Consider the following 25,510-nt stretch of genomic DNA (forward strand, 5'->3'; position numbering starts at 1 on the left):
TTATTGCTGTATACAAAGGATCAGCACGGCACACATAGTCTATCTATCCCTACTCATGTAAAGCTACCTGCGCATATGTAAAATCTTAACTAGATAATTCAACAATGTCAAACTGAGACGATGACACGTTATTTAATTCTGCCCCGTCAACGCTGGGACACGGTCATTGCGATGACAGGCAGTCTTAAAACCCCATCGTCAACGCGTTGACCCAAAAGCAGAGATACACAGAAGGAGATGGGAAACTTCTGATGTCATACTGGTTTGCCTACAAGCTCCGTCGGACATTTTTGACTAAGTATGCGTGAAAAAACGGACGCTTTTGCCTAAGTATGCGTAAAAAATCGTACATTTTTGGCTAGGTGTGCGTAAAAACACCGTGGCTACACTATGTGTGTTTTTCACATCTATTCACGAATACAAGAGATTACAACAACACGAAATAAACAAATGGGTTTTGGGGGGTAAAACGTACGAAAGTTTCCCATCTCCTTTGGGTATCTCTGCCCAAAAGTGTTTGTGAACGCGATTGTCATCGTACCCGTCAACGCAATAACTACAGTTTTCGTTGATGATCACACGATGTGACACTCTTGGGGCAGATTGTCGCGTCATTTTTCGTCGAGAGTCAACGTGTTGACCTATTTCGGTATAATCATAGCTTTAAGCCCCTCGCAAATCGCACATGAGACAAAAGCTTATACAAAATATATTCCTTAAGCCTAGTACGCTGCAGAAGCGAAACTAAAAATTTTAAAGTCTCCAAAGTCAAGACTCAAGAGTCAACAGCGAACATGTTAACTAAAAAATACCACCGCGTATTATAGCAAAGAAAAAATAATAAAAATACAAATAAAAAAATTCAAGAAAAGGCATCAGAAAATAAGTTAAAAAGCAAAAACAAAACAAATTTAATTTCGTTCAAGATTTCGCTACCAAAATTTTGTATGGAAAATTTCGTTTCGTTCGTGCTTACAAAAATGAAATTTAAACCCAAAATATGTTCATGTTGCGTGGTCGTTAAAAATGTTTTGGTCTGCAAAATAATTTTTTTTGTGATAATGAAAATTAAGACCTTGGTTTATGTAATGCATAATTATAAGCGCCTGACATATTCATCAGATTATGGGATGATGTATTCTGTATTCTGTTGTCATTAAAAAAAGGTGTAACAATTATCCAATAAACAAACATAGTAGTAGTAGTATGTATGCATAATATAACTTAAATAAATGATTATAATTTATAAGAAACAAAATAGTGACTGCTGTCAGCTCTGACTCACAGCAGTCACCGGACATGTGTGTGTAGTGTAGTGAAATGGCTGGATTGCAATGGCTTCAAGGCCCAACTATAATAGAGTCGGAAGAGTGCGTACATTGACTTACGAAAATTCCCAAATACATGCAAATCAGATGTCACAGTCATAATAGCGGATTGCTCGGTTTCGTTCAGTTTTGTTTTCGGACGTTAACTCACTTTCCTTTCTCAATTTACGTCCGCAAATTTGACATATCTTAAAAAAGAAAAAAACTTTTAATGAAAGTTAAGTCAATTCATTTTTGTGTTTCACAAAACATTTATAAGTTTTGTTATTTTATCAAATAAACTTATTTAAAATATTATAAAAAAGATTTAGTGTAATAATTTTCTGCCCAACATCGCCAAGAATGTGAAATGGCTTGAAACGAAGGACTACGATTTTATTTATCATTGCTTAATTCTCTGGTACACCATACTAGATTATTATACAAAATAAATCTTAATCAATTTAAAATGTGTTTTTTCTTTTTATTTTTACATAAAGTTTTGTAAGTCTGAAAGAAAATGAAACATGAATTCTCGAAAGCAAAAACAACTTGACATAATAATGCTTCCGTTCTTTTAAAACAATTATGGGTAAACGGATGCATTTGACAATCGGAAAGAAACGGTTCGTTCGGTTTTGACATAAGCTTCCGTTCCCGTCCGTCTATAATAGTTGGGCCTTCACGCTATAGATTCATTTCCAATATTAAGGCCCAACTATAATAGGCATATGCGCGCATGGGCTTATGGCCATGTTGTCGAACATAGACAATTCTTATTGGATAGCCATAATGCGCATATGCGCGCCTTGTTAACTTTCGTTAAGCATATGCCGTGCGCTCTGAACCGCACGACATGAGTACATTTCTCAGAATAAATTGTGAACAATATGGATGCAAGGGGGATGGAAAAATTAAAATAATTTTCAATTAATAAAATTGTGGTAAACGAATTGTGAATTGAATAAAAACAGCTTTAAAAATATTTTGGTATAAATTCAACGCGTTATTTTTACAAGAATTATGGAAACAAAAATGTAAATTGTGACAGAAGGCTATGAGCGCGTATGTTCATTATGGCTACTCCTCATGTTTTCAGAAACAGGACGAAGCAGTTCGTTCCATGCGCGCATATGCCTATTATAGTTGGGCCCTTAGCAGTATTCTTTAGAAGTTGACAAAGTTTTCAGAACCAATTTTCAATGGAACGTCCACTAAACGAAATCAATTCTATGTTTTAACGCATACCATCTCAATATGAATTCTGAATTTGTGTGGGGGTTACGGGGTTTAACCCTCCCCGAAAATTTTTCTAGAAATTCAAAAGATATTGTAATGTTTTTATTCCGGGTTCACAATAAAACTTATTTAATTTCCACTTATATTTCCGTTCAAATAAGAACACACTTTATTTCAACTCAATTTACTTTTATTATTCGCTCAAACAAACACACTTTTAAATCACTTTATTTACTACTAACAATTCGCAACACTTTATTTCACTTTGTACTGTACTCTTTCACTTTCAAGATTAAACTGTGTCCGGTCGGTGTCTACGCTGCCCTTTTATACCGGAATTTCGATATTCGAGAATGTCTTCGAAGGTTCTCGTCTTTGCTTCTCGAAACTTCCTTTCCAGGAGGGGCGCTTCATACTTCCAGTCTAGTGGGATATTTTGGGATGTGTTCAGAGGGTAGTTTCTTAATTACTAAAGGTCCGTTCACATTTCTACCTTTGCAGTAGTAGGTAGTGTGTTCAGACTTTTATCTTAAAAGTAGTTCAGTAATTCATCGTTACATTGTTCCCCTCTTAGGATTGTTCGTCCCGAACAACTCCATTGCTTCTTTCACCATGATAACGATGTAAACGGTCAAAATGAGCTACCTTTAGTTTGCTTCTTACCCCTCTTTGTATACGGTAAACCACGTCGTTAGTTCTGGTTATTACTGTGTAAGGGCCTTCCCAGTTTTGTTGTAGCTTCGGTGATAGTCCCTTTTGTCGGTGGGGATTGTAAAACCACACAAGTTCTCCTTCTTGAAACCCTGTTGCTGTCGCTCGTGCGTCATATCTTGTTTTCATCCTGTCACTAGACGCTTTTATATTTGTCCTTGTCCGTTGATGAATGTCAGCCAGTGTTCCTTTCAGGTTATCTACGTACTCATCCATTTGATGTGGCTCGTTTGGAACACTTCCAAATTTTATCTCACTTGGCAGGCGTATTGTTGAGCCAAATAGGACTTCCGATGGTGTATGTCCAGTAGAACTATGTGTTGCACTTCTATAAGCCATCAAGAATAATTGAATATGACGGTCCCAGTCTCGTTGATTATCATTGACTACTTTTGACAGGTGTTCCTTAAGTGTCCTGTTAAATCGCTCAACCATCCCATCAGATTGTGGATGAAGCGGTGTTGTTCGCGTCTTCTTGATGCCAAGGAGTGAGCAAACCTCTTGAAAGATCTTAGATTCGAAGTTCCTTCCTTGGTCGGAATGAATTTCCATGGGTACTCCGAACCTGCTCACCCAATGAAAGACAATCTTATCTACAACTGTTTTGGTTTCCTGGTTTGGAATGGCAAATGCCTCAGGCCATTTGCTGAAGTAGTCCATCACTACAAGGATGTATCGATTTCCGTTGTTGGTTTCGGGAAAAGGACCTTCTACGTCTATTGCAATTCTCTCAAAAGGTGCACCCACATTGTACTGCTGCATCTTGCTTTGGATTTTTCTAGCTGGTCCTTTGCTAGCGGCACAAGTATCACATTTTCGGCACCACTTTTCAACGTCTTCTCTCATACGTAACCAGTAGAATTGCTGTCGTAGCTTTTCCAGCGTCTTGTTGATGCCTAAATGTCCTCCAGAAATTCCACCGTGCATCTCTCGGAGAACATCATTTACCTTTGACTGCGGTACGACTAGCTGCATTACATAGGATTTACCATCTGCGGATTCCCACTTACGCCTGAGTAGCCCTTCTTGCACATGAAGTGAGTCCCATTGTACCCAATATGCTTTTAGAGTGGGGCTTCGGTCGGAGATGTCGGCCCATTCTGGTTTCTCTTGATGTTCCTTCCATGCAAGGATGGGTTCGATGTCCGAATCTTCCTGTTGGGCCATTCTGAGTTCTTCATTACTCCAGCCGCAAATGGGATCAGCTCTCGTTCTTCTAACAGCGACAACTTCCTTTTCTTCTAGTCGTGTGCAATGCTTGCAGTCTTGCTTGCACGGGCGCCGAGATAATGCGTCTGCATTTGAATGCAGCTTTCCTCTTCGATGTTGAATCTGACCTTGATACGTCTGAAGTATCTCGATCCATCTTGCTACTTGACCCTCTGGATTTTTGAGGTTCAAAAGCCAATTTAGTGCACCATGATCTGTGCGAAGAAGGAACTTCTGTCCATAGATGTACTTATGGAAGTGCTTTGTTGCCAATACTAGAGCTAGAAGTTCCCTTCTGGTCACGCAATAGTTTCTTTCTTGTTTCGAGAGTACCTTGCTGAAATAGGCAACGACCTTTTCTTCTCTGTCATGAACTTGCGATAAAACAGCACCAACTCCAACATTAGGTTAGGTTAGGTTAGGTTATATGGGCTGACAGTTGATTTTGTTACCGTCACACTTAGATGAATGTAGATCCCTTGTGATACCCTGAAGTATTGTAACTTCATGAAAAAGTGTTAACCTATGAATGCTATGGTTGTTCAAGCCATTTAGAGGACTTGACAAATTTCAGTAGGCTATTGCCTGAGAGTTCCGATAGTTCTTCTAATTCATTAAAGAAGTAACTTCCTAAGAATTTTTTCCTAGTGCGACAGAGTGCTGGGCAGTGACAGAGGAAGTGAACAGTGTTTTCCTGTTCGTCCTCATTTCCGCAGCCTCTGCATAGATCATCCGTACTAAGCCCCATTTTCTTTTTGTGGTATCCTAGTAGGTTATGACCCGTTAGGACGCCTATTAGGGATCTTAAGGAAGTAGTAAGATCTTATTTGATTTTTTCTTGTCGAGGTTCGGCCATAGTTTCCTGGTGTGACCGCAGGATTCTAGGAGGTTCCATCTATCATTGGTTTTTTGAGAAATCTTGTTGACGATATTTCGCTTTATTTCACATTGTGGGATTCTGATGTTATGGTCTATGAGAGATCAAGAACTGAGCCCTCCCTTGCAAGTTCATCCGCTTTTTCGTTGCCGAACACATCACAGTGGCCGGGAACCCAGCAGAGTCTTACATTATGCTGCATACCAAGAACCCTAAGCTCTTCGCGACAGCAAGAAACAAGCTTTGACTTGATTAAGGCGGCAGAAATCGCTTTTATTGCTGCTTGGCTATCAATGAAAAAGGTGATGTCAGCAGGTGATATCGCCATCATGGATATTTGTTTAGCAGCATTTTTCACTGCCAATATCTCGGCTTGGAAGACACTGCTGTGATCGGGGAGCCTGAAGGAACTGGCAAGGTTAAGGTTTTGTGAGTAAAAACCTGCACCAACCCCAGTGTTCATTTTCGAACCATCAGTAAAGATGGCGATAGTCGACTCATTGAGAAAGGTACACTGTTTTCCCAATCTTGTCTGTTAGGGAAACTGACATTAAAAGACAGGTTGAAGTCTAAGTAAGGGGTCATGTAATCTGTACTTACGTTGTTGCCAACGTAGTTAGAAAGGATCGTAGTATGGCCGTTTTGACTAGTATTCCAAATGTTAGTTTGACTGAGTCGTAGGGCGCTGTTCGCTGCTAGTTCTTGTACAAATAGATCTAAGGGAGTGAGATTAAGGATTGCTTCCAGACCTGCGGTTGGAGTGGACCTCATCACCCCCGTAGTGCTAATGCATGCTGCTCTTTGTACTTTGGTTAGGGTCTTCAAGTTCGTGGATTTCTCCAGAGCTTGCCACCAGACTAAACTGCCATAAGTCAGAATGGGTCTGACAATGGCGGTATACATCCACATGATTATTTTGGGATTTGGTCCCCAGTTTCTGCCAAGAATTCTATTGCATGAGTAAAGTGCAAACGTGGCTTTCTTATATCTTTCTTGAATGTTTGGACCCCAGTTAAGTTTCTTATCCAAGATCACTCCGAGATATTTCGCTTTATCCGAAATCTTAAGTGGGGTGCCATCAATTTTTGGCACTGCAAAAGGAGGAATTTTCCTTCTGTTTGTGAAAAGTACCAGTTCTGTTTTAAGGGGGTTTACTTTAAGACCGCATCTCCTGGTCCAGTTACTGACCTTGGATAATCCGCTTTCTAATTGTTCGCTTACAGTGGTTAGGTATTTACCTGTCGCTAGAAGAGCTAGATCGTCCGCGTAGGCTATAACCTTGACACCGCTGTTATTCAGTTTGATGAGAATCTCATTCATCCAAAGAAGAGGTGATAGAATACCGCCTTGTGGGGTTCCTCTAGATGCGTACATTTTTATATGTGACCCACCTAATTCACTATTTATTTGTCTGTTTTTCAACATGCACACGATCCATTTTATGACCGTGTCTTCTATTTTAAGATCAGTGAGTGCTTTTTCAATTGCACTGTTATGAACATTATTGAATGCTCCTTCTATGTCTAGAAATGCTGCGAGGGTATATTCTTTAACCACAAGTGACTTTTCTATTGTTCTGACTGCACAGTGTAAAGCTGTCTCTACACTTCTACCTTTTGTGTATGCATGCTGAAAGGGTGATATAGTCTCCGGTCTCAAATAACTGCGGATATGTATATCGATTAACCTTTCAAGTGTCTTGAGTGTAAAAGAAGTTAGACTGATAGGTCTGAAATCTTTGGGTTCTGTATAACTGGATTTACCAGCTTTTGGTATAAAGACAACTTTGACTTCACGCCATGTTTTAGGGACATATCCCAATTGTAGGCTATTTTGGAATATTGTGATCAGGTATGGAATAATGAATTCACTACTTTTTTGCAGCATCAAGGGGAAGACGCCATCTAGGCCTGGAGATTTATAAGGAGAGAAGGAGTTGATGGCCCAGGTCAACTTTTCTTTCGTAATAATTTCTCTAGGAATTTCACATATTGAGTGCAAAGAGTTTGTAGAATCATTTTCCAATTCAGAGTTACAACCTGGGAAATGGGCTTCCACCAGGAGTTTTAGACTGTCTTGACAGGATTCTGTCCATCGATTATCAGGCCCTTTTAGGGACCCTATAGAGGTATTCGTCTTGGAGAGTATTCTCCTTAGTCTCGCCGAATGGTTAGTACATTCGATAGTGCTACAGAAGTTTCTCCAGGAGCTACGTTTGGCTCGTTGAGTTTCTGTCTTGAACTTTCTCTGACTGGTTTTTAGTCCAATAAATGAAGCTAAAAAAAAGGGGGTTACCCTACAAAAGGTCCGGTAGTTCTAAATTTTTGATATGTTGTTAGGTATGGTTAGTAGATAGAAAAACCAAATTTCCACAACCACGCCCCCTCCGCCCCCTTCAGCATCACCGAAAAACCATAGAAATCTGGCACTTTTTTCACTTTTATGCCCATAACTTTCTTCTGGTGCATTTTACTGAAAAAAAGTTGTTGGTAGACTTGTAGAAAACATAATTTCCTATGAAAATGACCTTGGTAGTATTTTTATACATCCAAAAACAACGAAGTTATGAAGCTTCCAAAAACATGTAAAATTTCGGATTTTGCAATATTTTCAGTTTCTTGTCACTTAACAGTGCTATAACTCTTTAACAATTGACTTTTACGCAAAAGTCTTCATAATCAATCTTATAGACAATTTAATTACCTAAAATAAAATGTAACCCACTTTGATTTTGTGAATCAAATAACCGAGTTAGGGCTAAAATAGTAAAAAAGTATTTTTGATAGTTTTAGAAAATTTTTTAATTATCCATTAAATGAAGGATTTGAATCCCACAAAAAGTCGGGTGGTTCTTATTCTATATTTAATCAGGTTCTAATGGTAGATTGAAAAAAAAATTCATAGCCACGCCCCCTCCGCCCCCTTAACCATACTCCAAAAACCAATTCTGCATTTTTTCAGTTTTATGAAGTTTCATATATGAGTTGATGAGTTGACAAGTACGATTGAAGGAGGTTCAGCTTTATTGCTATATACAACAGGGTGGTCCTTAGGAACAAAAAATTGGGGACGTCCCCTAGAGTGGTTCCAAATCAGGAAAAAAAAGCCCTAATTTTTTCAAATTTGTATTCCTAACCCTTCCTGACCATATTTAATTAAGAAGTTTATATCAAAAATCCGCCATTTACCCAACACTGGATACAGAATATCGCCCTTGCTATAGTAACTTCTTATCAAAATAGGGCCAGGAAGGGTCAGAGATAAAAATTTAAAAAAAAATAGGGTATTTTTTTTCCTGATTTGGAACCAATCTAGGGGGCGTCGCACTCAATTTTCGAAAAAGAGTAAAATAAGGACCACCCTAATATACAACTATCAATCGGAAGTTGATACAAATTTAATTTTAATATCTTATTACTTAATTAAAAAAAGTTTTGAAAGCAGAGAATGGTCCTAGTCGTTATAAAGAAATCTAATTACAAAATTCCAGTTGACCAGTTTTCCTATAATTTTGGTTTAAAAACCCAAAATTACAGTATTTATCAACAATCGATTGACAGTTGTAAATCACAATACGGGTGATTATAAAATGGATAATAAAACAGTCAAATCCTGTTTGCCTAAGAAGTATGGAGAAGGTTAAAAGGTTGAGAGTAGTCAAAGCAGCCGCAGGCACAGTTTTGGAAGTCATTCGGTCTAAAGTTTACAATACAGATGAGTACCCTTACCCATCCTCTATTTTTTGAAACTGTAATACTGAAGAATAAGAGTGGCCCTTTGGATAAATGGAAAAGGAAATGTTTGGCCTTATCCCATGCTGTTAAAGCTGCTGCTCGTCCCCGATCCTTCCTTTCCCCCTTCAAACAAGAATAAGTGTATATGTATAGGAAGGTCCTGAGCTTCTCATTTATATGATTACATCCCTTGGCTTTTCATCAAATCACCACGAGGCGCAGCTACTTTAAGTTTCTACTATCATGCAACCACAACCACCCCTGATTCAACTCGAACGTAAGGATGCTTTCTTCCAGTTGCGCCAGAATTAGTATCTAAAGCAGGTACCATAGAGTTTCAAAGATTTTTGAGGAAGACATCGACTTACTATACCTAGGGCAGGGGAACCCGTCAAAAGTGTGAAAACAAAAAGTGTTCACGACTTTTAGTATTAGGTAGGAAAGTATGAACAGATAAAAGTATTCAAGGAAAAAAGTATGCGCGACAAAAGTTCGAAAAATGGAAAACTATTATTTTGACTGGGTTTTGATCTGGCAATAGTTACAAAGAGAAATGAGAATTTGCGAACACAAATGTGGCGATGGACAATTCTGATTGGTCAAAAAAGAATAAATAGACGAATTTATTGTTAGATAGGGCTGGGGTCTCAGAAAAAAAGAGAGTATATAGATATTCATAAGGATAGGAGTAGGAGGTCTAAATTTAATTTTCAGTCTCGCAGCTGCGATGAGCGAGGCAAGGTTAAGAGTGCGCTCGATTATTTTTTTTTAATTAGGGAGAGTGGAGTATTTGTATGGAAGGTGGACGTCCCGCGGCCAATATATTGTTATATATATATGTATATGTAGGTACGTTGAATCACAAGGTATGTAATGTATGTTCTAAAAAGATAGTGCATGTAGGTCGGGTTGGGACAAGAAAAAATTCGTAGAGGAGAGGGAGAGTTCTATTCCCTTATACTTTTCAAAAACATGGCTTAGCTTGGAAAAAAACATTATTAAAAATCAACGGTTATACTCACAACGACGTGCTATCACTTCTTGTAAAGCCAATAAATTTTTAATTCATTTTGTTATTAAATAAAACTGTTTTCAGGAATGATTTTTGAAAAAAAAAAAAATAGTTTTCCAAGTTATAACATAAAAAAAGAACAAAGTTCTATGTAAGTTCTAATTTTGTTTTCAAAATAGAAAACCGAATCCAAAAATGTTTTGTCTTATTCGAAAAAGATAAAAACAAAACTAGTTTTTTTGTAAGAAAATCTTTTATTTTTGGTGTATCTATCTGCATGGTTGATACCAATTAGCGATTTAAGAAAATACTTAATTTGGTATAGGGTGTTTTCATAAACGTCTGCCTAACTTGGCCTGCGTTAGTCGTGTTCATAAAGTAAGATCTGCTATCGAACTAACTTAGTCCAACTGCAGTACTGCTGTTCATGAACGTCATTTATGTCGTCAACGTCCGTCGCACTGTGGGGCAACTTGTATGGGAGACCGGAAAAAACTCAATTAAAACTAAACTACTGAACCAATTTTCATGAAATTTGTAGGAAAGGTAGCTAATAGCAAGACAAATCTACACCAATGACCACCCATTGCCACGCCCACTCAGAAAAAAATTATATTAAAAAATCAGAAATCAAGTTTTTGCAGCTGTAAATGACTTACTTCCAATCGCTTTTTTAAAAAAATCAAATTTTTTTGAGTTTATTTGAACATTTTATTAATAAATACCGTTTAAATTTTACATAAATCAAAAAAAAAAAATCAAAAATTTTCAAAAAAGGAAAAATGTCCAAAAACGGTAGGTATGGCATTTTTTTCAAAATATAACTTTCTTGGAAACTTTTTTTTCCTTGGTTAGTTCTAAAATTTAAACGGCTACCAAGCCTAAACTTTTCCTTCAATTAGCGGAACATTCCATCAAATCATTCCATCCTTTTTTTGGAAACAAGTGGAACTAAAGATAAGAGAATCTTCAAATAACCAGTTTTCCTGTATTCCGATTCCGATAGTTATAAATAAAGTAAAAAAAGTGGCTTAGTGAAAAAAACATTTGTTTTAATAGGTAAATGTGCAATGCAGGTTTCATTAACACAAACTCCTGATCCCAACAGCGACTAAATTGGGAAAAACTTTAAAATTGTGGGTTTAAAATTTTTTTTTGCAATCTTATCAAAAATTTTGGGCTGTTTAGCAAAACGGACTTCACATTCAGATTCAGCATACCAAAATACATTTAGAAAGATTTGTCTGGCGAAAATAGCTGCATATTTCTTTTTTGCCTTATTTTTTTTTTTTTGTTTTTTGAATGACTTTTTCAGATTGAAATTGCTATAAAAACCGAATACGGACGTCTTCGGGTGAGATTTTTTTTTTAAACTATTGCTGAGATTCAATACTATCTAGGAAAACCTATCCGCCAACAGAGGCAGACGGAGGCAGTAGTTAAAACCTAATTTGAACCTAAAAAGTCACTAAAATTGAATGTTTTCTTGTCAAAAAAATTGTATTCAATTCTTTTTCGCTAAACTAATGTACCATATTGTTTGTCAATTTATTTTAAGCCTATTTACAAAAAAAAATTTTTCAAACCTTTAAATTTTAAGGAAAATAGATCATTTTGAAACTACTTGTATTTTTATCAGTTTTCACTGCTTTTCAACTTTGAGCGATAATCTCCAGGACCACAATTTTTTTTTTTTGAAAAACAGTTTTCATTTTCTGATTCTTCAACTAATTTACTGTTAGAAACACGTGCAGTATCAAAATAAATCGTACTTCCGAAAGTTGGGTTTTTTCCGCCTTTTCCCCACTGTGCGTCGGGCATATTGCGCAGCCAAAATTGTATGGCTGCAGATCTCCCCAAGAAGTTTATTTTGCTCTTGATTCCATGTTTTTATTGTTAAAAAATGTAAATATCTATTGTAAAAAAAAATTGAAAGGCAAACATATACCTATTAGAGTGGTGCAAAAAATGTTACTTTTTTCATTTTTCGAAGAATTTAAATTTTAATGAAACAGAAAATTTCTAAATTCTGTTTTTTGATACAATGAGTTTAAATTAATTTTTTTTGTATTAGGGTGGCTCTAAAAAATGTTATCTTCTACAGTTGCTCGTGGAATACGAAAAAATTCAACGTGGATATTATTTTGACCAAATTATCGAAGAAAAAAAATTTTGCATTGGGATTTCCTGGCGAAAAGTTATTCACATTCTGCAATCTTCTTGTATTTTCAACATTTTTCAGGTAATTTGTCAGGCATTCGACGGCTCTTCACTCACTTAAATTTTGGTGCCGAACAAGAAACCAGTTAAGCGCAAAATCTAAATTCCCTTCGGGTGAAACTCAATTTTAAATTCCGGGCGAACAAAAATATTCCGGGCGGAAAACATTTCACGTGAAACTCACAATAGGGCAAAGTATATTTTACATTTACTCTTGGAATTCAACCAAAACCGATTTAATTATTAAATTAAAATATTGCTATAGCAAACAAACAAACTTTCTGTGCACTAAAACTAATTTTTTTTTTTTCAAACTCAAAACAAAATTTTTTTGAACACCCAAATTAAAATTATTTTTTTCCATTCAATAATTTGTTTCAAACCATTGTTTTTTTTATTCCGCTAATAAAAGTAGAAGAAAATATGTATTTTTAATTAAAGGAGTGAATATTGACAAATAACCAAACTGCAGGTTGAATTAGAATTTCCAATTAAATTTTGCGAGCAATGTCAATGTGTAAATCAAGCCAATAAACGCAAAAACCTGAACAATAACCTTTTTATTCAATATAATGCATTTTTTAAGAGATCGCCACAAAATCCTCATGTTGTATAATAGGTTTTAATAGAAATTTAAATTTATTTAAACTTCGCTTAGTTTTTGAGTTACTAAAAAAGGCTATTAAAAAGTTGGATGTTTATATATAGTACGTGTCATTTTGTGTTGCAGCTCTTTTGTAAAATGGAAATCTAAAATCGCCGGAATTCCTTCGATTATAAAACGATTAATTTAATTTAATTTTATCTAATTTAACATTCAATTCTCACCTAGCATAGAAACTAAATCCAGTTTACTAAAAATTATTTCGTTCCCACGGAGCGAGAACTAACTCTAACTCTCTAAGTGGAATTAGTTCCCTGCTACGCCAAAGGGATTAATAACTCCAACCCTTGAATCATTTCCAGTTCCAAACTTTAATTTTTTTTGTCGATTCAATAATTTTTTTTATTTTTAAAACAGAAACCAGACTTTATATTGGAGAGGATTAGGTTCATATTCCTTACCAACTAATAGCCTGTTGCTTTGAACTCCTGTGTTGAGCTTGGAACCTTTTGGGACTTTATGGCTAAAAGCGCAATTCGCCGTCAGAAGCTTGCAGAAAATATTTTTTCAAATACCTACCGTGAACTGGTATTCTTTGCAGGTTATTGTTAATGTACTCATGAAGTTAAATTTTTCCTTTCCTCTTTCAATACGTTTGGACCTCTCTATAGTCTCAATGGCGAGTCGTTTTTTTTTCGTTTTGATTTCACGGTGCTCTTATTGCAATCATTCTTGCGTTGTCAATTTTCAATTATTATCCTTTCCAATTTGATTTTAGGCATGTACTTGAACTAGAATATAATATTTTTAATTAATATACATATTAAAACAATATTTTAATATTTCCAAATCCAACGATATATTTTTCAAGAAAATCGGTTGAAAATTGGCTAAGAAATGAATTTTTAACGACTTCCCACAGGCAGAAACACGAAAATTTCATATTTAACGTTTTTTTGCTTCTCATACACATTTTAAAAATTTTCCATACCATAACACCATATTCATAAATTTTGGCTCAAATTGAAAAACAAAAAAACATTGCAAAAATTGACAGCATACAGAAAAAAATATTCTAAAATAAAGTCAAATTAAAAAAAAATATTCTTTTCAGCCTGAGATTTGAACAAGTAGTCTTCAGCTATGCAGATTTGGAGAAAAATGGGATCGCAGTTATCTAAATCTCACCATTTAATTTTACCAATACTCATTAATACCAAATATACTAATCTCCGGACATTTCCTACCCGTCTGTTACTTTCTAACATACTCATAACAGATATAATCAACGTAATTTCATTTCCCTAAACAGATGAGATTTATCTAACTGCCCAACAGACCCCTATCAGGTGGAGCGTCAATTCTGACTCTGATTCGTCCGGGCTCGAAAAAAAATCTGTGAATTGTAAAATGTGTGAAGTGTAAAATTGGGTACAATTTGAAAATTTTTGTTTTGGAGAGGGGGAGGGAGCTTTTAAAAGAAAGCTCTTTCAAGTTCTAAAAGTTCGGTTGACTGTTAAATAACAGATTGACAGAATTGACAGCATTGACAGCCAGACCATAGATTGGGAGCTTTCGAGGGAGCTTCGAAGGGAGAGCTTTTCAATTTAGTTTTGGAAACAAATGTGGATGGTAGGGTGCGTTCTAAAAGTTCGGTTGACTGTTAAATAACAGATTGACAGAATTTAGACGGAATTGACAGGCAGACCATAGATTGGTAAATTTTTGACAATTAAATGTCACATTTGACAAATTCAAGACAAAAATAACAGACCAGCTTCACAAATCGGAAAATATACCTTTAATGACCTCAGAACACAGTGAATGACACCGCGGGAAAACCGTGGAACACGGCGTAAGACCGCGGAATTAACCGTGGACCACAAAGAATGATCGCGGAAAAAACCGTGGAACACCGTGACTGACCGCGAAAAAACCACAGAACATCGCGAACGATCGCGGGAAAAACCGTGGACCACCGCGAATGACCACGGCAAAAACTGTGGAACACCGTGAATGACCCAGGTAAAAACCGCGAAAAAAAACGCGGACCACCGGGAATGACCAGAGAAAAAACCGCGAAAAAAACCGCGGAACATCTTAATCGACCGGAGAAAAAACCGCGAACCCGCGGTTTTTTTCGCGGTTTTTACCGCGTTTTTTCGCGATGTTCCGCGGTTTTTCCGCGGTCAGTCACGGTGTTCCACGGTTTTTTCCGCGATCATTCGCGGTGGTCCACGGTTAATTCCGCGGTCTTACGCCGTGTTCCACGGTTTTCCCGCGGTGTCATTCACTGTGTTCTGAGGTCATTAAAGGTATATTTTCCGATTTGTGAAGCTGGTCTGTTATTTTTGTCTTGAATTTGTCAAATGTGACATTTAATTGTCAAAAATTTACCAATCTATGGTCTGCCTGTCAATTCCGTCTAAATTCTGTCAATCTGTTATTTAACAGTCAACCGAACTTTTAGAACGCACCCTACCATCCACATTTGTTTCCAAAACTAAATTGAAAAGCTCTCCCTTCGAAGCTCCCTCGAAAGCTCCCAATCTATGGTCTGGCTGTCAATGCTGTCAATTCTGTCAATCTGTTATTTAACAGTCAACCGAACTTTTAGAACTTGAAAGAGCTTTCTTTTAAAAGCTCCCTCCCCCTCTCCAAAACAAAAATTTTCAAATTGTACCCAATTTTACACTTCACACATTTTACAATTCACAGATTTTTTTTCGAGCCCGGACGAATCAGAGTCAGAATTGACGCTCCACCTGATAGGGGTCTGTTGGGCAGTTAGATAAATCTCATCTGTTTAGGGAAATGAAATTACGTTGATTATATCTGTTATGAGTATGTTAGAAAGTAACAGACGGGTAGGAAATGTCCGGAGATTAGTATATTTGGTATTAATGAGTATTGGTAAAATTAAATGGTGAGATTTAGATAACTGCGATCCCATTTTTCTCCAAATCTGCATAGCTGAAGACTACTTGTTCAAATCTCAGGCTGAAAAGAATATTTTTTTTTAATTTGACTTTATTTTAGAATATTTTTTTCTGTATGCTGTCAATTTTTGCAATGTTTTTTTGTTTTTCAATTTGAGCCAAAATTTATGAATATGGTGTTATGGTATGGAAAATTTTTAAAATGTGTATGAGAAGCAAAAAAACGTTAAATATGAAATTTTCGTGTTTCTGCCTGTGGGAAGTCGTTAAAAATTCATTTCTTAGCCAATTTTTAACCGATTTTCTTGAAAAATATATCGTTGGATTTGGAAATATTAAAATATTGTTTTAATATGTATATTAATTAAAAATATTATATTCTAGTTCAAGTACATGCCTAAAATCAAATTGGTAAGGATAATAATTGAAAATTGACAACGCAAGAATGATTGCAATAAGAGCACCGTGAAATCAAAACGAAAAAAAAACGACTCGCCATTGAGACTATAGAGAGGTCCAAACGTATTGAAAGAGGAAAGGAAAAATTTAACTTCATGAGTACATTAACAATAACCTGCAAAGAATACCAGTTCACGGTAGGTATTTGAAAAAATATTTTCTGCAAGCTTCTGACGGCGAATCTCTTAAAAAATGCATTATATTGAATAAAAAGGTTATTGTTCAGGTTTTTGCGTTTATTGGCTTGATTTACACATTGACATTGCTCGCAAAATTTAATTGGAAATTCTAATTCAACCTGCAGTTTGGTTATTTGTCAATATTCACTCCTTTAATTAAAAATACATATTTTCTTCTACTTTTATTAGCGGAATAAAAAAAACAATGGTTTGAAACAAATTATTGAATGGAAAAAAATAATTTTAATTTGGGTGTTCAAAAAAATTTTGTTTTGAGTTTGAAAAAAAAAAAATTAGTTTTAGTGCACAGAAAGTTTGTTTGTTTGCTATAGCAATATTTTAATTTAATAATTAAATCGGTTTTGGTTGAATTCCAAGAGTAAATGTAAAATATACTTTGCCCTATTGTGAGTTTCACGTGAAATGTTTTCCGCCCGGAATATTTTTGTTCGCCCGGAATTTAAAATTGAGTTTCACCCGAAGGGAATTTAGATTTTCCGCTTAACTGGTTTCTTGTTCGGCACCAAAATTTAAGTGAGTGAAGAGCCGTCGAATGCCTGACAAATTACCTGAAAAATGTTGAAAATACAAGAAGATTGCAGAATGTGAATAACTTTTCGCCAGGAAATCCCAATGCAAAATTTTTTTTCTTCGATAATTTGGTCAAAATAATATCCACGTTGAATTTTTTCGTATTCCACGAGCAACTGTAGAAGATAACATTTTTTAGAGCCACCCTAATACAAAAAAAATTAATTTAAACTCATTGTATCAAAAAACAGAATTTAGAAATTTTCTGTTTCATTAAAATTTAAATTCTTCGAAAAATGAAAAAAGTAACATTTTTTGCACCACTCTAATAGGTATATGTTTGCCTTTCAATTTTTTTTTACAATAGATATTTACATTTTTTAACAATAAAAACATGGAATCAAGAGCAAAATAAACTTCTTGGGGAGATCTGCAGCCATACAATTTTGGCTGCGCAATATGCCCAACGGACGTTGACGACATAAATGACGTTCATGAACAGCAGTACTGCAGTTGGACTAAGTTAGTTCGATAGCAGATCTTACTTTATGAACACGACTAACGCAGGCCAAGTTAGGCAGACGTTTATGAAAACACCCTATACCAAATTAAGTATTTTCTTAAATCGCTAATTGGTATCAACCATGCAGATAGATACACCAAAAATAAAAGATTTTCTTACAAAAAAACTAGTTTTGTTTTTATCTTTTTCGAATAAGACAAAACATTTTTGGATTCGGTTTTCTATTTTGAAAACAAAATTAGAACTTACATAGAACTTTGTTCTTTTTTTATGTTATAACTTGGAAAACTATTTTTTTTTTTTTCAAAAATCATTCCTGAAAACAGTTTTATTTAATAACAAAATGAATTAAAAATTTATTGGCTTTACAAGAAGTGATAGCACGTCGTTGTGAGTATAACCGTTGATTTTTAATAATGTTTTTTTCCAAGCTAAGCCATGTTTTTGAAAAGTATAAGGGAATAGAACTCTCCCTCTCCTCTACGAATTTTTTCTTGTCCCAACCCGACCTACATGCACTATCTTTTTAGAACATACATTACATACCTTGTGATTCAACGTACCTACATACCTACATATACATATATATATAACAATATATTGGCCGCGGGACGTCCACCTTCCATACAAATACTCCACTCTCCCTAATTAAAAAAAAATAATCGAGCGCACTCTTAACCTTGCCTCGCTCATCGCAGCTGCGAGACTGAAAATTAAATTTAGACCTCCTACTCCTATCCTTATGAATATCTATATAGTCTCTTTTTTCTGAGACCCCAGCCCTATCTAACAATAAATTCGTCTATTTATTCTTTTTTGACCAATCAGAATTGTCCATCGCCACATTTGTGTTCGCAAATTCTCATTTCTCTTTGTAACTATTGCCAGATCAAAACCCAGTCAAAATAATAGTTTTCCATTTTTCGAACTTTTGTCGCGCATACTTTTTTCCTTGAATACTTTTATCTGTTCATACTTTCCTACCTAATACCAAAAGTCGTGAATACTTTTTGTTTTCACACTTTTGTTACGGATTCCCTAGGGCAGAGAACGTGTATGTACCTTCGAAAACCTGGGAGGATCAATTTATCTGATGAATTCTCCATTTTTCACATTCAATTCTATGGAGAACGTCTCATTCATGCCATAAGTGAATGTGACACCACCTCAAACATCTTTGTTTTCGGAAAAAAACAAATTTTGCAAAATGTTTCAAAAACCCCTCTGCTCTTGAAGCTGCAGAGAAGCTAAGGACCCAAATGCCAGAGATCAGAAAGTATCGGAGGCGGAAGAACATATCTTGTTGGCTTTATATGGAGAGGACAGTAGTCATATCTCTAAGCTCTCTTCGATATTTCAAATTTATGAGCAGTTCAACTAACTTAATTTGTGCAAACTACCGCGTACAACAGATCCAGCACACTTTCATTTCCTCCGGACTTATCACCAGATCATGGCGTGGATGGGTATTGAGAAAAACCTCTGAAATGGGGCTGGACGAGAGGATGCCACGTATTGCAACCCATTAAAACTGTGCAAGATCCTGCTCCCCAAAAATTGATGAAAGCTGTGTCATGCAAATACCTATGTGCCTAGATGCATGGGAGCTGGCAGATGCAGGAAAGAGGGACTTAAATGTTCCACATTCTGTAATTTTTGCTGTGGACAATCCTGTCAAAATCGTCCACTTGAATTTTTTATGAAGATGTCGACGAAGAAGATCAGATATCATCGATCAATTTGAAGAAAAATTCAACGAAGCCAACTTTTCTCATAATTCACCATCTTCAACTCCACCTATTACTTCTATATTTCCCCACCTGCTACCCCTTCCCCTCATAACGCAATTCTTTTACCTTCGTCCACTCATAGCCCACCGCTTTATAAGCGCATGAGATATTAAACTAGGTTATTAAGAAATACGACTTTTATTAAATAAAAACACTTACTATTACCTGGTTCTTATCAAAATAATAAAGTTATGCAAATGAATTCCCTACAAAAGGATTTTTGGCTAAAAATTAAAAATTGGGAAGTTATAGCGCTGTAAACAGGTAAGAAACTGAAAATAAAGAAAAACGGAAATTGTAACTTTTTTTTGAAAATTCTTAGTTTGGTGGATATTGGATGTGCAAGTTGTAGAAAATTTTGTGTTCTACAATTTTGCACATTAATTTTTCACATTTAAATGACCAGAAGGAAGCTATGGGCATAAAACTGAAAAAATGCAGAATTGGTTTTTGGGGTATGGTTAAGGGGGCGGAGGGGGCGTGGCTATGAATTTTTTTTTCAATCTACCATTAGAACCTGATTAAATATAGAATAAGAACCACCCGACTTTTTGTGGGATTCAAATCCTTCATTTAATGGATAATTAAAAAATTTTCTAAAACTATCAAAAATACTTTTTTACTATTTTAGCCCTAACTCGGTTATTTGATTCACAAAATCAAAGTGGGTTACATTTTATTTTAGGTAATTAAATTGTCTATAAGATTGATTATGAAGACTTTTGCGTAAAAGTCAATTGTTAAAGAGTTATAGCACTGTTAAGTGACAAGAAACTGAAAATATTGCAAAATCCGAAATTTTACATGTTTTTGGAAGCTTCATAACTTCGTTGTTTTTGGATGTATAAAAATACTACCAAGGTCATTTTCATAGGAAATTATGTTTTCTACAAGTCTACCAACAACTTTTTTTCAGTAAAATGCACCAGAAGAAAGTTATGGGCATAAAAGTGAAAAAAGTGCCAGATTTCTATGGTTTTTCGGTGATGCTGAAGGGGGCGGAGGGGGCGTGGTTGTGGAAATTTGGTTTTTCTATCTACTAACCATACCTAACAACATATCAAAAATTTAGAACTACCGGACCTTTTGTAGGGTAAAACTCCTTTATTTACTGGACTATTTGTAAGATTCCCAGTCACTTTCTGCTCTAGTGCGTTTAGCACGGTTGAACAGTTTTCTTGTTTCTTTTCTTATGCTAGTGAGCTCAACAGTCCACCAGGGTGGTTTGTTGTTTTTCTTCGCCGCGGTAATGAGAGGACAGCTTTTGTCCAATGCATCGCGTAGAATTCCTGTGAATTCCTCTGTCAGTTTATCAAGACCATTTGTGTTTAGGTTATTGTCAATGTTTAAGTGACTAATGTTTTTTACTATTTCCCTGTTGAAGACATGCCAATCGGTACGCCTATTATTCCTAAAAGGCTTAATGTGCCGGGCAACATCAGGGACATAGAATTCTATTAGCCGATGGTCGGAGAAAGAGATTTCATCTAAAACCTTCCATTGTTCTAATTGGCAAGTAACTGAATTACTCATCAAGGTAATATCAAGAACTTCTTCCCGTGTTTTTGTAACAAAGGTAGGGGTGTTGCCTCTATTAGCTACGAGCAAGTTTTTTTCGATAATAAATTCAAAAAGGGACTCGCCCCTGGTATTAGTATCAGTGCTTCCCCATTGCACATGGTGTGAGTTAGAACCACAACCTAAAATAATATCAAATTTATTCTTACTTGCAAAAGATACCAACGTTTCAGTGATATCTGCTGGTGGTCCTTCTGTACCGTCATACGGCATGTAAGTGGACGAGAGGATGAGCATTGGGAGCCCATCACGCTCCAATTTTACCGTAGTCTGGTCAATGTTGCTGTAAGTAGTTAGAAGAAAAAGATTAAACTGTTTCTTAGCTACTATGCATGTTCTAGGGTTACTATTTTGACTGTCAAGATTTGACTTGTACAGCAGTAGTTCTTTAGATTGTAGACCCTTGATATTCCCTCTTACAACCCAGGGTTCCTGTATCAGGGCTACGTCGTATTGTCTACTCTCCATGAGGTAGACAAGGTTAGCAGTTGAGGCTTTACTATGATGAAGATTGATTTGTAAGATTTTCAATTCCATTTATATAATAAAGTTTAAGTTCAACGCATTACTAACCTGTATTCTCTCGTTGCGAATCAATCTAAGTTTGCACCTAGTGATCCCAACGCGTACCTTAAAGTCAGCCTTCCTCAGGAGTGGTAAAGATTTGTGACTCAATCTCACCACCACTTCGGTGCCATCATTCGTTCTTTCACACTTGACCCATTCCCATTCTCTGCTCAAGAGATCACTATTCAGGGATAGGATGTATCTCTCAAGCCGTTCGCTGGGAAGGGTCGGGCCTTTGACCAACAGCCTTCCAAGAGGTCTGTTGAGATCTTTTATCTCCTTTACGTCGATGAGACGTAATTCGGCGCCTTGCCATGGAGCTGATGTTTTCTGCAAGAACTCCCGAAGCCATTCGAGAGTCACGTCATTCTCACAGCACATCACCTTGAAACCATGGACAGTCTTAAGGTTACCGAAGAGTGGAACCGTCCAGCTCTTGACGATAGCCTCATTGACTTGCTCCAGGATTCTTAGTTCAAGGAGATGCCATTCGTCTTCAGTCAGTTTGCGTGTAGGCTTACCATAGTCAGCTATGGCGACGTGGTGACCTTTTACGTTATCCTGAGAGGTTCTATACTTCTTCTTCGTCTTGTTAGGCGAAGAGCTGGTAGGTGAATTAGCATCGTTCCTAGCTCTTTTGGAGGTGCTAGGTGTGCTTTCAATTCCCTGTTCTGCCACTGCACGTAAACGCTGTTGTGATTTGTCCAGTGCTACTCGCTCTTTTGCCGTGAGGGACTCGGGAGTCCTCTTAGCAAAGCGACGGACAATCTTCTCAGCGTTTCGATTCTGACGGCGGCGAATCTCGCTTTCATCGATCGGTCTAACCCTGGTCTTTTTGCATATGACCGTAGCTAGGCTCTGGAACGTCGAATTGATCGATTGGTTTGCGGGGTCGGGTTCGGTGGTAGTGTTTCGGTTATCCTGTGGGCTACGGCCCACCAAGTTAGCTTCGCACCCCACTTTGCCCTTTCCCTCGACAGTATTGTCTAACTCACCGACCAGACCAGTCGTACCACCAGACGGTAGGACTGATTCGGCAGATGAAAGGCTAGGCACAACGACATGTGTCCGCGTGATCAAGTCCGTTTTTTTCTTTTGGCCTTTGGTCATACGGTTTACGGTTACGGAATCGATGGTGGTGTTTTGGGTAACCTGTGGGCTACGGCCCACCAAGTTATCCCCATTTTATCCATCCCCTCGACATTTGTGCCTTTTCCATCTACTTTATCACTCGCACCACCAGATGATACGACCTTTCTGGTTGATGAGTTGTCAGACGCAACGACGTGTGTCCTCACGATCAGGTCGGTAGTATCCTTTCCAGACGATTGCTCGTTTGCTATCAAGGCAGTAGCACCCGACGTAGATGGGAAGTCCCCTTTCCCTTGTTTTGAAACATGGGGGGCAGGTGGTCTCATCACGGTCTTACTACTCGGAATTTCTGAAGAGGGGGGGTTTGGGATAAGTTTAGCTTTTCCCAAGCCCTCCCTGTCCATAAAGGCACGAGCATTGTGCAGCCTCATTCTGTCATCCTCGGACATCTGGTCCCAGTCCAGCTTTCCTAACCTCCGGATTGTTCTCTTACAGGTAGAGATTCTACTCCGCCTTGACGAGTTAGAGAAGTTGGAGCTCGCAACGGATGATATCATGCTGGCGCTATCATCGACGTCTATCTCGCTGGCTCCGTCCTCCATGTCCAGGTTTGAGAACGGATCGAGAAGTAAATTCTCCTCCTCCTCAGTTAGCTGAAGTTTCTTAGTATTTTCCATGATAATATCAGTTAAAAATTCGTTTCTCTGCTTATATGTTTTAGTTCTGAAAGAAAATAAAGAAAAAGAAAAGAAAAGAAAACAAAAAAGGAAAAAAGAAAAAGATAAAAGAAAAAATATAAGCAGGTGAGATAAAAAGTAAAAGTTAATATGAAAAAATGTTGTCACTGGCGACTCCTCCTCTCGGTATTGAGCGCGCGAAGCAAAGCCTAAGCCGGCAGCCGTGACTTCTACCGACCGTTTAGCGTATATCCCCGTTATGGTTGTATTCATTTAGTTAATTCTTCCATATATTCATAGGGGTGGGCCTCTCTTAGTTTGCTCAAACCCTAGCTGGTAGCTGGGAAAACTAGCCTGCTTGAGGTTCGAGCGTAAGCCCCCTCACCAACATCAAGATGGAGACCCGACGAGGGGGAACTCCAACATTACTTGCATCTGCGTCAATGATGAATTGTTTGCCTGGAGTCGGATAGGCCAGCACAGGAGCTTCACATAACCGCAGCTTTAGTTCCTGAAAGCTTTTCTCACACTCACCTGACCATTTACAGGGTTTACCCTTCTCCGTAAGTTGGTGCAAGCTTTTGGCGATTCTCGCAAAATCCTTCACAAATCGTCGATAGTACGGTGCCAGACCGAGGAGACTCCGAAGTTGATGCTTGTCCTGAGGGGTTGGCCAGTTCTTCACAGTGTCAACTTTTTCAGGATCAGTCTTCACTCCTTGGGATGAGATGATATGCCCCAAATATTTAACCTCGGTCTTGAAAAGTGCACATTTGGAATACAGCCTTTAGGTTTTCACAATGGTCATCAAATGTTTTTCCATAAACGCTGACATCATCCAAATAGACTAGGCAAGATTTCCAGGTTAATCCATTCAAAACGCACTCCATCAAGCGCTCAAAAGTAGCTGGGGCATTACATAGCCCAAACGGCATGACATTAAACTGCCACAGACCATTTCCTGTGGAGAAAGCCGTCTTTTCCCGATCTTCTGGATGGATTTGTACCTGCCAGTAGCCACTCTTCAAGTCCAAAGTCGAAAACCATTGTGCTCCTTCCATTGCATCTAGAGTATCGCTGATTTTTGGCAGTAGGTAGCTGTCTTTCTTCGTCACATTATTCAGCCTGCGGTAGTCGACACAAAATCGAGTGCTTCCACTTTTCTTTTTGACGAGAACTACCGGTGATGCCCCAGGGCTTTTGGAATTTTCGATCAGCCCATCTTTCTTCATTGTCGATATCATTTCTTCAACTTCACCTTGTTTGGCCAACGGGAGACGTCTTGCTGATTGACGAATCGGCCTAGCATCTCCTGTATCGATTCGATGCTGCACGAGTTGTGTTCGGCCGTACTGCCCGCTGGGTGAAGAGAAGATATCAGCATATTCGTGAAGAAGCCTTCCCGCAACATTAAGCTGATGTTGACTCAAGTTGTCTGATTTAAGAATTTGAGTCTTTAGTTTCTCCGAGTTCATAGTCATCTGTGTGTCCACCTCGTTGATCTTAGTTATTGCGGCCACAGATTCACATTGCCCAACAACTTCTCCTTTCTTAAGCTTGATTGGGTACGGTTTAATGTTAAGTATCCGTACAGGTACCATGTTGTTCTTTGGTGCCACAAGAGTCTTCCCGATGATGATGTTTTGGGAACTTTGTTCAACTTCTGGCTCAACCATGAGGTATCGATGGCTTCCAATATTCCCCTTTAGTTTCGTCCACACAAAAACTTCTGAAGAAGGAGGCAGGCACATGTCTTCTTTGATGACAGTTCTAATTGTTGTTGAGTTTTCAATGCCAAAGACCATTGGAATCTCTACGTTTCTGTATTTCAGGACTTGATAACCGATATCCAAGATGATTCCATGCTCCTTCATGAAGTCGATTCGAATGATGCACTCATCACATATATCTGCCACCAAAAACACATGGGAAAACTTTAGTTCTGCCAAACGGATCTCAAGACGAACTTCTCCGTACACTCTTGCTGCTTCTCCTGTGGCGGTCTTCAGACGGTAGCTGTTGGTATTATGTAGCCATGTCATCTTTACCAAGTCTCTTCGTACAGTAGAGGCGGTGGCACTGGTGTCAATTGTAGCCACGTGTTGTTTGCTGTTTATGATTGCCTCCACTGTCAGACTTTTGTTGTCTCGTTTAGTCTGTGAGACTATCGATGGTTCTGGGGCCATCGATACCAGAAACCAGCTTCTGCCCCTCGAAGTTGGTTCTTACTCGTTTCCCGAATGGGAATCAAGTTGAGGATGA

The 25,510-nt window shown here is 37.5% G+C and overlaps 1 protein-coding gene and 1 long non-coding RNA gene across 3 annotated transcripts in view; one reads left to right on the plus strand and one right to left on the minus strand.

Moving 5' to 3' along the window:
* The window catches only part of LOC129912504 (golgin subfamily B member 1), a 72,149-nt gene that overhangs the window by 23,598 nt on the left and 23,041 nt on the right, over nucleotides 1-25,510 (plus strand). The window lies entirely within an intron of this gene.
* Nucleotides 12,964-14,312, minus strand: LOC129912505 (uncharacterized). 2 transcript variants are annotated; one of them, XR_008771837.1, is made up of 4 exons: nucleotides 13,834-14,312; nucleotides 13,493-13,704; nucleotides 13,138-13,436; nucleotides 12,964-13,077 (listed from the first exon to the last, which is right to left on the minus strand). It is a non-coding gene; the product is annotated as an uncharacterized LOC129912505 (long non-coding RNA). The 2 variants fall into 2 exon arrangements; XR_008771838.1 differs by having other exon boundaries at nucleotides 13,905-14,310.

Source organism: Episyrphus balteatus, chromosome 2, assembly GCF_945859705.1.
Source record: "Episyrphus balteatus chromosome 2, idEpiBalt1.1, whole genome shotgun sequence".
NCBI lineage: Eukaryota > Metazoa > Arthropoda > Insecta > Diptera > Syrphidae > Episyrphus > Episyrphus balteatus.